Below are 17217 nucleotides of genomic sequence, written 5' to 3'. Positions count from 1 at the left end.
GGATATGAATGAAGAACCTATTTATGCGAGTATTGACGTGGAAAATGAAGAAGAGAGTAAGATAAGTGACTCGATTTCTTTGAGTCAGAGTAGGGATGATGAAATTGTAGACCAAGTCAGAAATTCATTAGAGACAGGATTCTCACCAGTGGTAGGGACCTTAGTTCGACCCTGGGTTAAGCAAATGAGAAATAAGAAAATACAAGTTACAGTATTGCGTCGTCCAGACGTGGGTGATGAGAAAATAGGTCTTGTTTTTCAAACCGATCCTTCAACTGTTATAGAGGGCTTACGCCCTACAGACTTAGTGTTAGGAAAATTTGACGTAGATATACAAACTGAAGCCTTGCCAAAAAGAGATGTTAGTATACAGACAGACTATAGGTTCCCTAAGATGATCCGCATTGAAACGGATCCGGATCTTAAGGTTCTACGGTCCGTTGCTTCGCAAACGCATCCTATTATGTTTGACAAAAACATCCCGTTGGAACAAAAATTAGAGCAGCTAGGTGAAATTGATAATTTACTTAGTTCCGTTAAGAGCGTTAGATGGTCAAATGGCGACGTTAGTAGTGAGATTCAAACAGACTCATCCGTGCAACGAACGGACGCTAGCGTTCATACGGACTTTAGGTTTCCAAAAATGAGCAGAATTGAGACAAATCCAGATCTCAAAGTGTTATGTAGCATTGCTACACAAACCAATCCCGTCATGTTTGAAACTGTTCTGCCTTTGGAAGAAAAACTGGCGCACCTAGATAGTATAGACAATCTGCTCGATGTAGTTAAACAGGTTAGATGGTCGGATGGAAACGTTAGTACTTCGGAATCCGGAGACGACGATATCCTACGGGAATCTTGGTTAGAATACGAATTGAATAGGCTACGACCTGAGGAAGAATCCCTCTCCGAGGAAGAAAAGGAGCATTCCCATAGAAGAAGCCCAGAGTTAACTACTACCTCGTTGAGTAATGAAGGCACCTCCCTACCTCCGTGGAACCCAGGAGACGACCTCACATATTCAAATTGGGACCCCCTGATAGCATCAACGCCCCAGAGAACGGCCAGGGATCTGATGCTCATTAAGAGTAGTGAAGGAGAGGATGACAACACCTTTGACAGTAAAACAAAATCTTCAGTCGCCGAAGATAAGGAAAATGAGGATCTTTCTACCGCTCAGTCGCCCAAGCAGGAAGAGGAAGAAAAGGATTCAAACGATAACGAATCATGGTCGGAATCAAGAGTCTTAGAGAACGTTGGAAAAATATTTGAGTACGCCGAATACGCGCCATCAATTGTATGTTTAAAGGAGATTGAAAAACCAAAATCTTATTCACCCCCTTCTTTTTCGCCAAGTACACATCAGTTCAAAAATAGTGTCAGACCCAGTAGTAGTTTATTCTGTGCACCTTTTGTCAGTTCGGAACACAGTATTAGCGATTCACCTGCTACTAAGGAAATGAGGAAGTATCAGGAAACAGGGCGGTATGATCCCCCGAAAATAACGCTTGTCTCTCCACCTAGTAGTGTAGGCTCGCCCACAGATAGTGGCACCAACAAGTTGGAAAATATAGCGGTTAGACCAGAACAAAGTTCGAAATCACCATCACCAAGTAGGGTTGAAAGTAGATTCAATTCTGCGACGCTTTCGGCAGAAATTGAACCCCACACAAACAAATCAGAGGATAGAATAACTGAACTCTCCCCGTATGAGAGTGATTCAAAGCAAACATTTAACAGTCAAAGGTTAGGTTCAACTCAAGATACCAGTTCAGAACACAAAAATAACATTAACATAAAATCTGAAAGAGAATTTAAAACTAGTCCGGTTTCAGAACCTTCGTCGCAGCCTAGTTTAGAAAAGCCTAAGATCTCAGATTTATACTTAAAGAAAAATACGCAAACTCCACCACCTAAAGGCGGTCCACATACCGCTGAGGCGGATACTGGATCTCAAGCATATCGTATTTACCCAGATGTGAAAATCCCGTTGTTTTCAGGAGGTAGATACGAGGCTGTAGAAAACGAACTCACGGCACGTATATATGATTGGACATCACAGGAGATCGCAGATTTCTTTCCTCTTACTTTAACAGGCTCAGCCAGTGCGTGGTATTTTCTGCAAATTGCAACCCAGCCTACGCTTACCTATCCAGAATTAAAAAGTAAAATAATCTCAGCTTTCCCATCCATCCATTATCGTGTTAATCTTGAGTATGATTTAGAAAATAGAAAGCAGAGCGCAGGCGAGTATAGTTTGGCCCTCATTTTTAAACTAATGAAAGATCTCAAATTTCTTCGTGGACAACTAGATAAGACTGAATTGATGCATAAGATCAGAGCAGGTTTGCGGCCCGAGCTTTTAGAGAAACTAATACTTGGTGTTGACGACATGAACGATTTAGATGAATGTATGGATTATCTTAGGAAACTGGAAACTGCAAACCACATGACATATACGAGAAAACACCCAGAAATACTGTGGTGCAACGAAAGAATAGATTGGCCAGCACTGAAGCTTGCCAACGAACCCTATTACATTCCTGTGTCCCATTGCCCGGAAGATTACGTCGGTGCCGAACCGGCAAAGCCCTCTCTTCTACCCTATAGGAATCGGATTTTTAACAACTATGGGATAGGACGGGGTGGCGGAAGTTTGTGTACCGTATCGGTCAGGATAGGGCCCAATTGGGGCTCTGCGCTGATAGATAGCAGGGCCGCTATCTCACTGGCGAAGGCTGATTTTGTACCTAAGCAGTATTTAACCCCCCAGTTTACAAAGGGCTATACCCGGATAAAAGGGGTCGGTGCTAAGACTAGCGAGTTACTAAGAGTAATACGTGTTCCGTGCTATTTCACGGATCATCTCAATAACACTATGCGACGATATCTAGATTTTGCAATAATTCCACCGGAGTATTGTTCACATTCAGTAATACTTGGGGCTGACTTCCTACACAGACATGTTTCAGTTATTCTGCGGGACCATCTAGTCATTGCCAATGCATTTGGAAATGCTGCTCAAGATCTTTTCTTTGAGCTACCCCCGGAAGAGAAGTCCAGGAGAAGACGAAAACAGAATGTTAATTACACTCACTTTAAACAGGTTCCGCATATTCGGAAAAGAGATGAACATATACACAGAAGGAAGTCGGACAAGCAATATCTGCGCCACAGGTGGAACGAATATTCCGACGTGCATGCAGAACCGGTCCCGAACGCCGTCACTCGCACTACGCCAAGAAACCGTAAACGCTCTCATAAACAGTATACTGCTCACTTTCCACGTTCTGAGTGGACGCAACAGAATATAAATTCTCAAGTTAGTGACACAACTAGTTTGGCTAATTCAAATGCAGCTAGCGACGCGACGCGAGCCTCGTCACCGTTGCGGCGGTCTCGACGGCGTAAGCGACGCAGAGGAAGGAAAAAGAAATTCTCTTCTTCCCTCATACCGAATGATGACAGTAATCACTCCTCCTGCTCATCTCAACAGGTGGATGCGCAAGGAACGTTACAACCAGCCCGTACGGAAAATCAGGCCCAACCCTTTGAACCGACTGTAAATAGGATCACGGCATTTCCTGAGAAGGACACACCAATATGGAGAAATCCCAGAATGTGGAAGGACAAAGTCCCAAAATTCTCCTCCCCCGTGACTTCTTCCACTTTGCAGCCAGCTCCCAGTGAACTGTCGGTGCCACCAAAAAGGCAGGGTGCCACAGACAGTCAAGAGCAGGTTGAGAGTGTGAGTTCTACTGGGACCATCCCAGCTGAGATCACCGTGAGTCCTGAAGAGGACGCTAAAACAATACTTACCTCCCTCCAATTTGAACTTCACGCACCTAATCACCCTTGTACAACTTCACCACTTGGTAAAACCAACGCACATGTGTTGAATAGTCGAGGGACTATTACTATAACTCGCAAGAATAACACACACCCTGGAGTGACACAAGCTACTCCTCAAAATTTGCCTGCAAAGGAAGGGTCTTTACTACCATCTTCTTCCAAGGAAATTACTAATAATCTTTACACATCGCGAACTAAAGAACAAACTGACTCGGCTAAGGTAAATAACTCTTTAGGGCAACTGCAAATAACTAAGAAATCTTCGTGTTCTGCATTGGACGATCCCAAACAGAAACACTTGACCGTGGTAGCCAATCAGGCGGTAGACGGTCTGCCGATCTATGATATTGCATTACCATATAGTGTTCAACTAAGTTATCATACCGAATGTATAATGAAAATTGACATTCCTCGGCAGGATATATATTACTGGGACTTTCAACCTTCAAGTGGCATACAAACGTGGTACCATTGCGAGTTCCCAGAATTAACAGTTACAAATCCTACCAGACAAATTAGCATACCGCTAGTGAGCATAGGTTCAAAAGATACCGGTCAATTTTTACCAGCAGGCCTAGTGATTGGCCGACTGATTCCGTCCCCGGGAGAGGATCCCGCTACGGACGATTACAGGAACGAGCAAGACGTTCCCATTCCCTCGGGATCCTCAAAGTCAGACTCCGTTCGTAGATACCCACATCAAACGGGAAAGAAACGCCCTAATTTACTATTGCCAGAGGTGAATAATACAGTCGTAAAAGATCCATCAATCGAACCAGAACCGTTCGACTCGGCTGATATACCGAGTCCCGTTACTCCTCCTTCCCTTTCAGAATTTGTAAATAGTTCTGATGAATGGGATACATCTGATGAATGGGATACCCTATCAGAATACTCTGAATACTCAGAATCCGAAATAGATTGCCCGATGGATGATTCGGATGTAAAGCAAGAATTTACGGGTTGTGTAAATGTACGACCCGTGGAAACTGCGCCGATGGCCCAGTTATCATCTAACAAATTGTTTGACAAATATTTTGAGTCATTATTAGCTCAACACTTTCCAGAGATGAGGGACGAACAGCAGCAGGCACGGACAGGAAAGGAAAGGAACTCTTTTTATATTAATGCAGTTAAGAACAGTGTTAAGTCAAGCACTAAACCGTGTGGGTTATACCATCAATAATAATACTTCAGTACAGTGCTTCAATTGTAATATAAGTATGTTACATTTTCCTTAGAAACACTAATAGATATAAAACAAAATAAAGAAAGAAAAAGAGGAAAATTATTCAGTTACTTTGTACGTCAGTACCACTGAAATTTTGTTTCTTCTTTCCTCCTATTTATACCTATATAGGAACAGGAAGCCACAGGCTATCCTCTTTGTAAAAATATGCAGGGCATAGAACCATACACTGACGTTGGTGAAAACTGACAGAAAATGTTGTCATGAACGTTCTAATGAATTGCTGCTTATCTTACTTATTGATACAAAACTATTTAACCCAATTATATTAGAACACACGAGATTATACTTTAGAGACATAACAAACCCACTGCGATGAGTAGCGCTATGTAGTTGATGGCTAGGGAAAGTACTATAATAAACTCGTCACTGCGATATGCATGAGTAATAACCTACATAACATATAAACAAAAAAATAAAATAAAACGAAGCAAACGTGATAAAGGAGAACCTACATGCGGTATATTTACCACACACATCTATAACATGTCACAATCGATATCGTTAGTTTTAGAACGGAGAACCTCGAAAAGGGTCCGAACCACAGCGGGGGTGGCCAACCTGCTGGGGTTAAGTGACTAACGGATTTTAAGACGAGCCCAGACATCACGAGAAGTTGTAAGCTCGCGAAATCGTTCATGGTGTGAAGGGAATTTCTTTCGAATGAATGTGGGCGCCCATGAATGTGTTCTTTCTCCTTTCTCTTTTCCCTTCCCATTGCACGATGAGTACGATAATCTCGCATAATAAAGTAGATGTCAGTAAGGACTGTTAATACGGAGCTGCTCGTTGATACATACAAGTTCTCTCCCTTCTTTGACATCTGAATTGTGGTCACATCCTTTCTTTTGGTGACTCGGTGGATTAGACGATTAAGCTTTAAACCCATTGCATGGGACATGCGTAAAATTACTCGAAGGTTCTCTCACACATTAATTACAGCAGACTATTACTTCATGCACACCCTGCTGAAATCCAAGTGTCGCAGTGCTTAGGGGTACTATACTTCCTACAGAATTTCGCCGCCCCACGCGTGCAAATACATAATAAGGTACAATATTTATTATTCACTTACCTTTAGTAATTGAGGTACCAAACACCCCCATCCATGATTAGTTGCACTGTGGAAGAGGGGCAACCAGAACGTTCCACCGTGATGAACTCCCTCAGAATCCTCGAGCTGAATACGCATCTCCCGTGTTACCGCTAGGAACCCGTCACTGATGCGGAACGTTCCGCGGCACCACGCTAGAAAACGGTCCCGAGTTCCGGGAGCAAGGAAACACCCGTAATTTTCCGGTGAAAACACTAGACGGCAGATCTGCCTCCAGAAGTGGCTAAATATTCTCAGTTGTATACGACGGATCTCTACTACCGTAGGCATCCTGTCGCTCTACTAAGTATAATACCACTGGATTGTACCAACTTAAAAAAGCATATACACTTGATAGATTGTAACTTCCGGTTGCACAGGAAGCAGAGCCCTCAAATAGTTATTTTTTTTCTCGTCCGCCGTCTTGCTCCCTCTCTGATTTGCGACCGGATGAAATTTCTCTTCGCGGCTGACGATTCCAACGATAACGCTGAAACTACTTGTCTCATTAAGTTTTGTATCATAATGGTAAAATTCCAATATAATAGTGAGTTTATACTCTAAATAAAGTACTCACGTCTATGTCGAAGATATACTGGACTCTTAAACTCACATTCTGCATAGTGATACAGTAATTACTCGTAGTTATTTTTGTGTGTCAAATAATCAATTTACATAAACGAAGTTGTTAATGTGGTTACTTTGCACCCTTCATATTTATGGTGTAAAGCACATGACGTACGGTTTCTTTTCAGACTTAACGTACACCCTATTATTTGGATGTTGAAGCCGTCACTGTTTTAATGATGGAACACAGCACCAGTATTTCGAAAAGTGCAGGGACGCATATGCCAGTGAGTCCATATGAATCACTTTCTGATGCATATTTTGTAGCGGTCACAGGGATCACTCTGGATCCTGTCTTTTTATTGCGAAAGAAATTAGCTTTCTTTGCATTAATGAAACGCCGCTTGGAGAGCCTGTTATACATGACGAAGATCATTTTCTTCTTCGACCTGCATTTCCTTCAGCGGGACTTTCTATCACCCACTGTATTAAAATTGCACAATATGAGGCGGAATCACGCATTTCATTTGAGTCGGGCCATTATACATTAGCTATGGCTCTGGATCGCATATCCTCCCATGTACCACACGGTGCAGTTGTCTTTTCTTTTGGATCTACATGCACAACGCTGTTGCGTGCCGCTTGGCCGACGCGCTACGTACTTAACTTACAGAAATACCGCTCATCGGATTGGCATACGTGGATCTTTCGGTCAGAACTTGATCTTTCCTTGACGTGCCCGTTAACATGCCACCAGGAAATTGATCATATGGCCTGCAGCCATGCTACTTTATGTTATATGTATAAATTATACGTTAACCGGGCGTGCCCACCAAGTACCTCGACTTCGTGGGACTCATCAACTTCCGATCCGGATGAAGCCGCGCTTTCTTCCCACTCGCTAAGAGAGCTATCATTAGATACTTTTCCAGAGGAGGATAAATTTGTTTTTCCGCCAGATGTACGATCAGAACAGCCTAGTATTGGTGGCGTTCTGTCACCTGATTCGGAATGATACTTGCTAGGCATAAACTGAGGATAGTGTGGGCGCTAATTTTGAGCCCCACTCCCTCCCTGACACAGTATCTGTGTCGGGATAACACTCATCGGTCACTAACGCCAATTCTACTGAACACAATGCCGAAGTCACCATTTTATTCACTAGTCGACACAATGACATAGGTCGCATAATACTGACAGGAGTCTGAGAGCTTGAGATGCTCCTAGAAATGGACCCATCCAGATTTACATGTTTCATGATTGACGAACGTTTTCTCTGCCATCTCAAGAACCCCCATGTTGGAGTCTTGGCCGAGAAACGAAATGCCTACGAGGCCACGGCGCTGTTAAGGCGACGCTACGCTCAACACGACTTATACAGAACTCCTATTTTTGTTTAGGGGCTCACACTATTTTTTGTGGTCACCCTGTATAATCACGCAACAATCCAAAATTTATACATACATGTACCTATTTTTTACTTTTTTTAGAGTGTCCCTTTCGTCCATTTCTAAAGTAAGTACTCATATAACATCCCTTATCTTCTTGCTATAGTACTGCCCAAAATGGCTTGTTGTCTTGTGCTTTCGTCACGTACTGAAACCATCTCTCCCCACTTTCAGGACAAAAATGCTATGCCGCGACAAGTGCTGAAAACTGGTTTTACCCTTAGCCCCCGAGATTGGAATTTTCTCACGTATATTGAAACGCGTCTTTGGGCCCAACTCACCGGCTTTGTACCCTCTCATCAATTATGTTTCATTTTTCCGCAGAATTTCCGTTCCTTAATACGGCATTTTCTGGCTCTAAAACTTCGTGAACTACGTTCCCGCTGGGCTTTTCGATACTGGGTGCAGATGTTTAGTTCTCGCCTAGCTAATTTTGTACAAGATACTTACTTACAATTTGGTTATAACTTCTGGTTTTCGGTGTCTATCTTACCTAATATTACTTTGTGTCTCCGCGTGTTTTCCCGCCGTTCGTTAATTTATTTCCCTGTCATTCATAAGACTTTGAGCTACTGATATCGCACGGAGATTGCCTTTGTGTGTGTGCAGGTGCACGTTTTATCTTTTAGCGGTCACATTGAAGTTTGGCTCTTCCTGCTTATGTTAGTACTATGCCTGCCTTGCACAATTAACACTACTTGCTACATCATAATTTTATTGACTATCTTACTTTTTCCGTTTTGTGCCATTACTAACAAGACCGGGTCTTATCTGTGGACAAACTATACATTAAATTAATAAACAATATATATTATGCAATTATCCTTATGGAATTGCGTCTTCCTTTAAAGGAATAAGTATAACACATGCTGAACACTGGAAAAATTAAAGGAGCGTCTGAATATTTTTTTTGTTGTTGTTGTTGTGATAAAGTTTTAGACCCCTTGTTTCTTTTCCATTCATTTCCTGCGCTGTCTCTCTCTCTCCAGTCGCTAATATTGCCTATTGATACGATTGCTTATTTGCTACTTTTATAATTGTCATTATGAATATTTTGTTTCGTATGTAATATATATATTGGACATGTTTATATTTTATATTCTTATATATATTGTAGGCCTACGTATATTGTATAAAAATCTATTATAATAATATAGCCACTGCTATGTAACCATCTAGCTGATAAATAGTTGTAGAACGTGATATACTTCCTATGCACTAGTAAGAAACAATGGACCATTAAGATGAAAAATACAATGAACAAATGATATAATAGCCTCATCGGGAAAGCTAATGACTCTGACGTGTTCTTTTAGTCTACTTATAGAATAATTTCAAAATAGGGCAACTCACTCATCATCATACTCTCCAGTCGGCACATATCCACCCCAAAATGTTAAAACATACCGTACGAAGCAGGAATCCTATTAATATTCGGTATATAATAAGAAATTTTCTAGTTGGTAAGTGTCTTTATAGGGAAATAGCATATGGTTGCTGAGAAGAACCACCCGCAACTTAAGAAGAAGAGCGATCTACGCTGAGAAGCCAAAGCCGTACAGTAAAGCGAAAGAATCCAGGAAAGCACGCTTAAGTATAATGTATCACACTCTTTTCTTTATTTGGTCTTTTTTGGTTAAAGTAAGTGGTAAAAAGTTCTTTAACATACTTCATATAGATTAAAAATGGCGGAATCATTCGATTGCAAAGAAGTAAGTGTATTGGGAAGATTACATTTGGGTAGTTAATCAACGCCCTCTTATTGTGTTTCATCTTAATTATAGAGCGTTGAGCAAGAAGATTGATTGGAAACTGATAGTACGATTATTTGGAATTGGTATTATAAAATAAATTACTATGAAAATTTCTGGTAGATGCTAGCATATATTTTTCTAAGTTGGCAATTTGAGATGTAAATTAGTTGAATAAACAAAACAAGCAAAGTCTTAATTAGCAACATAAATCATAAAAAGAAGGAAGAATACAGAACAGTTTATCGTTGCCTTTCCCTCCTCCTTATTAGGAATGACTAATTTAACCTCATAAGAATAACGAAGAGATTTAAAACCTAGAACAATAGCAACTTATATGAGCCAAAAGATAATGCTTATTTAACGGATGACGGATCTCCCCCCGCTCACCGCGGAGGATCGCTCGCGAAGCCACAGTGAAGAGAAAAGCATCAGCTGAAATGAGAAGAATTCATCGCCCCCTAATTCCGTAACGAGGAGGAAAGTACACTCGCGTAGTGACAAATGCTAAACCTGAAGCAGTTATCGCTTCTTACCGGAAGTGTTGTGTCGCGCTCCTATCTCCTCGCCAGGGATTGCAGTTATGTATCTCAGTTGAAATTCTCCCGGCAACTATAAATCACTAGTCGGAGTGTTTCTCAAACTGAAGCCCGTGACCCATATAGCCAAATCCTTCAATAAGAAATTAGTCTATCTACAACTCCTCACCTACCGTAATTTTTACTTTAATATGTGCCTGCTTATTGGATTACGAATGCCCCTGTGTTCAATAAAAGCTCCATTGCCCCTTTTGTCCCTCCAATGAGTTCAGAAGAACGCGTATATTTGTCTAGTAGAATAACCAAGTGCCGAGTCGTTTTACATCACTAATCACCCATTATTTTCTGATTCGGGAGCTAAAGCAAAGACTCTCCTCCTACATGATCATTCCACTATAACCCATATCGCTTCAAAATCCCTTCAGTTTGTACTCATATTTCCGTACAGCAAACCTTCTTGTTGCCTTCTAGCGTTGTTCAATTAAGCAGAACCAAAACAACACCTGGTTCTGATTCTCTTGATGTGTGGTCAGCGCACCGTTCAACACCGTCGGCGAACATTCCGTTAGTTAACATGCACAGTGGAAAACAGCCCGAATGTGTACTAAACGTTAAAAGTTTTATGCTTCTTCTTACCAATGGTTTGAATACAGTACAGACGAGAATGTGTGGTCAGCCACACTAGTCGTCCCCCGTAAACCAAAAAATACCTAATTGCTCTCATATTGACCAACTATAGTGTTACAAAATTGGTAGTTATATAACACTGAGTAAATTTTGAACTCGTACAATATTGAAGTCTCGGAAGCAGTCCTCGATTATATTTCCATTGACCAAACATACTACGCCTTCGATTACACATAATACTTCGATACTCGAAAAGCACAGGCCTGCGGTGATACTATTCACGCCGATGATGGTTAACTAAACCAAAACTTTTACACTGGGTATACCTCTACCCTAATAACCCTATAAGTTTTCACACAAAGAAAACCAAGAATCATCCGATATAATATTGGTGGTAATAACCACAGTCATTTAAAAAAAACAAAAAAAAGAAATCAACCTAGTGAAAAAAAACACAATTGTGACCATCCCACGGGTCTTTTCATCTCTTTCCTACTGTACTCATTGTTGGTGTCATATTAAAGCCCAATGACAGTACGCATGTTACAAGTTGCCTCGTTTCAGGAGACCATTTCATTCAGAGACCATTTCATTGAGCTGTCCTGATTACTGCCGTGTGACCCAGAAGGTACCAGGACCCGAGATGACCCGTCGAGCCTAGAGTCAAAGTCTAAGAAGCCGAGTGAGTTTCTACAACTGTTCCAGTATAGCAGAGAAGAAAGTTTTGTCACCGTCCAGCCTAGTCACATACCTGATTGGTGCACGCCAAATGCCTAACCATGGATGCAGATCCTTATTCATAAGAGACTATGACCATCCAACATGACGCTCCCACACTCAAACGTTAAACGGCATGAAATGTTAAGAAGTTTACCAGACGTTAGCTGAATCAGCGGCGATGAACTTTCTTAAAGTTTACACAACTAATGACCCGTGACCCTAATCACTGTGTATCTTCGGTTAATAACTAAGGAACTCATAATAAAGGCAACAAGTAGCAGTGTCAACTCATCCCCGTGAAAAGTGAATAACATAATAAGACCCATAGTAACCAATCTCTGGAAGTGAACATTTTCATTATCTTCAATCATATCATCTCTTTAAAAGAACTAGACAAGGACTATTTCTCTTCATCAGTGTTCTGTCATACGTAAAGGACTGATCTTTAGGAACTTTCAATAAAAACGTCCAATGCCCAAGTGGTTTGACAAAATATCACAGTTATCTTTACTCCTACGACTGTCAAACCCAGGAGAGGAACCCACCAGTGGAATCCGAAATGGTTGGAATGCAACTTAGAACTACTTCCCGCATCTTGTATAGCCTCGATGCTGAAGCAGAAGGACAATGAACTAAACCGAATATACATCAATATATTGTATGCGCTTCATTACTCATGTAACTAAGCGAATTGTATATGTGTCATTACGTTTATATTGACTCGTTATCTACTGGTATTATCTTATTTCTTTATAACCGTAAAACCATGTTACACTATGAGGCTAACGTTTTAGAAATATTATAATGTATTTGTCTTTTTGTTTACATCACTGAGGGCCTCATGCTATGTTCGTCGGGATTGAACCCGAAACTTCCTATATATGCATCACTAACCACTATATCACTATGCATAGACATCAGGGATGATAACCGATGATTGTAGGTATCCGGTTATTCAAGCTAGTATTCTAAGAGATAAAAGAAGTAAATTTTAAATTATGATGTATATTGTAATTTTTAATATTACAATGTTAAAAAATAAGTATCTTAAAAAGGGATATTTTGTCCACTTGTTGTGTAGCAGTCAGACAATGAAGCAGAAATCCTGTTTGTAACCACAATAACTTGTGTGCTAAAAGCTGTTTCCGCACAACAAGATATGTATTCCTTTAATAAAGCAACTTTCCTGCTAGCTTGATTAAGCCACAAGAACAAAAATCTAATCTTGTTTTAGATTCTTTTTCTTTTTTTTCTTTTAATATACGAGAAAATCATCTTGGAACCGAACCCCGGACTTACAGGCGAACCCTTCCCACAGTGCTGACTGATGAAAAACATAATATATCAGTAATAATAGACACTAATCATAGACTGTGGCCGCCTAGTTATCAACAGTCTCGGGCACGGGTTCGAAGCTGATTCACTCGTATGCACCATTTAGTATTACTCAGCCTTCATAAAAATGACAATACAGTGAGAACCTAATCATGCAGGTTGCTAAATAAATCCTAATCATCCTCATCTTATTGGGTTCATTATTACAATTGCGTGTAAGCCTAAAATTAAAACAAACAAAAAAATATCCATGTTGAGACTAGGACTTCAATTGTTAGAGGAGGAATCCATTAATTCGTTAATCGATTCCATCTCACTACACCTATAAAGTGTTGATACAGAAATTATTTCCACATGCAAATAACTAATAGATCAATGTAATTTTTAACTATTTCTCTCAAACATCGAACTCCTGTACAGCAACTTGAACTCAGTGTCGTTCAGGGTGCTAACGAGGTTCGAAGTCGAACAATAAGATAAGTAAGGTTATATGATTATCTATGCGACTAGTGATTCAAAGCATGGAAATTTCCTGTGCGGCCACAAATCGCATGACTCACATAGCCTTCCTTTCGAAGGGCGTATCACAATATGGTACTTAGTCCTATTCAACCTATGTAATACTTCAAAGTTAACTGTAAAGCGGATCACCCGCCTAATAGTATCATTCCTACCAAGCCATGATTCATATATAACTCAGTTCCACAACGTAGTATTGTGAAGTAAGATTATACCGCCCTTCACCAGTATGATGTATTGTAATTATCTTAAAATGCTTACCTAACTGTAAGCAGGTAATCCATAATCAAGCAGTGGCATTTCGATCCTTTAGGTTTGGTTCTTATGTATTACAACCTAATTATTAGCATGTAAGATTTTGTAAGTACAAAACCAAAAGAGGGTACATAAGTGCAAGGTCTATTATAACGATACTGATCATTAGGTATCCTTGATGTGGAAATTGATCATACCTTCCATTGAGTATTTAAGTTTTATTTTTAAATAAATGGACATAAGGGTATTGAAATGTCAACTGCTTGACGGGTTCAAATGGGTGATGAAAGGTCAACTAAAGGTAATTTTAAGATAGAATCATGAGCAAGGAAATACATATCGATGTAGTTAGTTTCAAGCTATCCTCTCATGTTCAATTCTTATCACAAGGGTCATAGTATCACTTATTATCTCAGCCTAAATTATTGTATCACAAAGGTAATTCACCTTTTCTAATTGTCATTCTAAAGCCTTTGATTGTAACTAACGATGATGCACTTGGTTATGTTTCCACGGTTTTATATAGGCTGGCTCAAATCATAGCGGCCACAATTTGAGTCAAAGAAAATTATGATGCAATAATGTAAGACTTTCAATACATGTCCTACAGGTAATAAGTTTGTGTGTCTCGTTACAAAGTACATATTGTGTTTGATCTTTCATCGCCACGACTGCTCCGAGGTAGGAAACAAACGTGTACAAACCTCATAAGACAAACTGCAGTTGATATGTTCTAGTCTGGTGTCAAGTATAATTGCTTACCAAGTATTGATGTACTACATCAAAGAATTATGTAATTTCCTGAAGTAACACCAAGTGTTCATTATTAACAACAATCATTCTCTTTGTAAAAGATTTGGCACGTCGCTAATTAGAAATCCCGTCCATTTTCACTCATTCATTACTTTTCACTAAGTTGTTTTAGGAATTTTTATTTTGTTTGAAGCTTGCCAACTAATTTAACCCTTTGACGCCGGATGGGCATGTTTAAAAAAAAAACTACACAAAAATCTTTTAAACATACAACGTTAGACTTTTTTACTTTTTCTTCTTTTTTTTGGTAGGCTGGAGCAGATGTTACCATCTAAAGTCGCCGATAACCCTGATGGCCGGGTTTCGATTCTGTGGTTTGGAGTGGGAGCTAGTGGCGGTGACATAGTGGCAGGAGACAGGGGAGAAAAATATTCTTCCGGGAATGATTTATTTAAAACTCTGCCTGGCTAAGCTGTGTTCCTGGCCCCTGTTGGCTGTAAGACCGCAGAGCAGCGAACAGAAATATAAAAGACAAAGCAAAGAAGGTCTTGTGCCATTCATGATGGCAGAACGAAATCCAGTTGTAAAGAAAGAACAAGGAAACCCTAAATATATAGATAGTAAAATAATAAATCTCAACAGAAATATAGTTTCGCCGCGAGGTGTATAGCCTAGCATGGGTTAGTACCATAGTTGGCCGATAGGGCAACGGCAATGTTAGTTGTACTCTGCTTCCTGCCACGTGTCGACTCCTGCCCACGCGCTCCTCGAAAGGTGCTGGATTGACCTTGGCTATCGGCCCACACACTCCTTCAAGGTGAGATAGAGGTCGTAAAGACAATAGAAAGAAGCTAGATTGGCCTTGACTATCCGCCCACATGTGGTGCAATATGGTGCAATAAGGTGAAATACAGGAAGTGGTGCAATCGGATGAAACACGGTGAAATCTGATGCAATAGCCACCGCCCCGAGAGTATAAAAGAGGTGAGTTCGACCTTGCCGATATCCTGTTTTGGGCCGGCACTCAACCTGCGCTGGTCTCGTCTCCAATTTGCAGCAGTTGCGCTACTACTTCGGACTCAGGTATGCTGCCGAACCTAGAAATTATTTCTAAGTTCGCCATCAATATGATTGAACTTGAAATTTCTTAAGAAGCGATAACATGCCAAGAAAAGCTAAAGGGTTACGCGAACATTAACACCTTACTTGCTGCTCGAGTCCTGGTATTTCTTAAATCTCTTTTTTTTCTTCTCTTCACATTTTTACAATATGTGGAAGTTTCGCGAACTGAGGAGCAGTCTGTAGGCTAGTAACATATATGTAAGATGGAGTAATGTCAGTTGTACTATAAATAGTCTGGTCACGCTTTATGTAACTCGATTGTACTTCTCCTCTTTTTGATTTCTTTCGTAATAAATACTTTATTATGGAATTCTTATTTATTTATTTATTGGACTCATTTAATGATTTAGGTGCAAGCCAAGAATCCTCACATTTGTACTGGGCGATTCAGGTACAGTCTTAAAATTAAGCCTCTGAGCTACGAACTTTGATGCTACTTCTCTTCCATTAAGGTACCAGTTACTTGATTCCAGACTAGCGACCGAAGAAAACGCTCAGTTCGAGGTTAATCGCGGATTAATACAGAATCCGTCAGGTAGGAGGAAGAATACGAGAGAGAGAAGTATAGGTTCATTCCATCGAACCTGTCCTGTACGTATGTTGCACAGGTGGTGGAGCCCCCAAACCAAACTCACACACCAACTTACTAACAATAAATGTAACAGATTTTGGTGGAGGTGCCTTGGGTACAATATTTTTGGTTTGTATAGTCCTTACATTTACCTTGGCTTGCTTGGTTATGTTATCGCAGGAAATGTAGTTTATCTTTCTTTTCGTAAATTACTTAGTGCTAATATTATAAGTTGTGCTTCGGAAACTATAGAAATAGACAGTGTTGTTGCGCTAGTTAAAAAAAATATAGCGCAGAAACTTTTCTTTTTTTGCAAATATTGAACGAACTTAGCAGCATGTAATCCCGTGTTTAGTGCAGTGCGTTCCGTGACAGTGTTCAGCCTACTAGCCTTTTAGCAAATTAATATCGGCGTAATTTGAGATACTTATCAGACATTAAAATTTGATAAAAAGTAAAAGAAGATAAAACAGAGCATTAAATTTGGTTTTAAAAATAACAGGAATATCAATATACTACGTAAATTCTACATTTTTTTAAAGGAATAAAAATATACAGGAAGAAGGAAGTATGTCTATTATGATAAATTCAATCTAGAATTATATTTTTTATTTCCGTACGATTGAAGGAAATAACGCAATGAACCACAACATTTTTGTCTTCTTCCTGTCATTGCTAAAATAAGAAGTAGGTTAACAAGGGCATTGTCACGGACGAGTACTCGCTGAACTGAAAATTGTAAACAAACATGAGTTTTTCGCAGACACTAAAAACAAAATTGCGGGACATAGGTAAATCACATTGTCCTAATTCACC

Source organism: Thermobia domestica, chromosome 4, assembly GCF_964235325.1.
Source record: "Thermobia domestica chromosome 4, izTheDome1.hap1.1, whole genome shotgun sequence".
NCBI lineage: Eukaryota > Metazoa > Arthropoda > Insecta > Zygentoma > Lepismatidae > Thermobia > Thermobia domestica.
This window is presented reverse-complemented; position numbering follows the sequence as displayed.